A 1,444-nucleotide genomic window follows, 5' to 3' on the forward strand; every position below is an offset into this window, starting at 1 on the left:
ATAACATATTGTCCTGAATTAGACCCTGAGCCTTTAAAGGACATTATTGGAGTAATTAGAAAAATGTGGATAGTCTATGGATTTGATGGTGATCTCACTAATATCTTGATTTTGATCTGTGCTTATATAGGATGAGACTATCCTTGTAATTAAGAAATAAATGCTAAAAAGCTAAAGAAGAATGAGGCATCATGCCTAAACTTATTCTCAAATGACTCAGAAATGTAAACAATTGGAGATTGACTAAAGAGCATACTGGAACTCTGTGTATTTTACTACAACTCTTATGTAACTTTGCAATTATTTCAAAATAAACACTTTTTAAAATAGAAGTAGTTTCATTTGATTGTGTGTGTGTGTGGGGGGGGGAGTACTTGTTTTTAAAAGGAATAATTTTTTTTTCTAGATGAGTGATTCCCTGTGTGGTGTTCAGACCAGCATCACCACCAGACAACTTGTTAGGAATTCAAGCATCACTGTTAGTGAAGAATCTGCAACTGGTGGTGAGAGACATTATGCAATGCTCAGAACCCAAAGGATAAGAGAGGAAGGCTAAAGGATTCATTTGCAAATAAGCCCCTTGGTTAGTGGGGAGACATCTCAGGAGCCAAGCAGAGGCAGGAACCCAAGGAGACTAAAACCTGGGGAAGTGAGTATTTAGACAAAGTAAAACTATGGGATCTCTCAATTTGTTTTTATTTTGGGAACAACCTGGCATAACTTAATACAGAAATCTCACTATTCAAGTAGGCAGGGAAGAGGTAATGTGCTAACAGGAATAAGTGGCCTGAATGACATAGTCCTTTGAAACAATCTAGATTCACACGTGCAACATACATTCACCAGTAAAATAGCACATTGAATATCATAGCATCTATAATGACTCATAATGAGCTTTTATTTTAAATCTGAAGGCCGTATATATTCTTATTGTTCTCAAATAAATCACATTTAGGTCTGGGGTTGTGGCTCAGCGGTAGAGCACACACCTAGCACGTGCAAGGCCCTGGGTTCAATCCTCAGCACCACATAAAAATAAATAAATAAAAACAAAGGTATTGTGTCCAACTACAACTAAAAAAATAAATATTTAAATAAATAAATCACATTTAAATGGTGGGTATAAAAAGAGTGCCCAGCAATGATTATTTCACCAGAAAGGTACAAATCTCTAAAGCATTTTAAAGAGAAAAAATGTCAAAGAGTTGCAGCATTAAAAGAGAATAAAATTATGGCATTTGCAGGTAAATGGATGGAGTTGGAAAATATCATGCTAAGTGAAGTAATACAATCCCAAAAAAACCAAAGGCTGAATGTTCTCTCTGATAAGCAGATGCTAATCAATAATGGTGGGGAGTGGGCATGGGAAAAATGGAGGAACTTTGATTGGGCAAAGAGGAGGGAGGGGAGGGGGTTATGGGGACAGGAAAGATGGTGGAATGAG

This window comes from Marmota monax, unplaced genomic scaffold (genome assembly GCF_021218885.2).
Source record: "Marmota monax isolate L192 unplaced genomic scaffold, Marmota_monax_Labrador192_F-V1.1 WCK01_AAM20220418_F8-fsc00018, whole genome shotgun sequence".
Classification (NCBI taxonomy): domain Eukaryota; kingdom Metazoa; phylum Chordata; class Mammalia; order Rodentia; family Sciuridae; genus Marmota; species Marmota monax.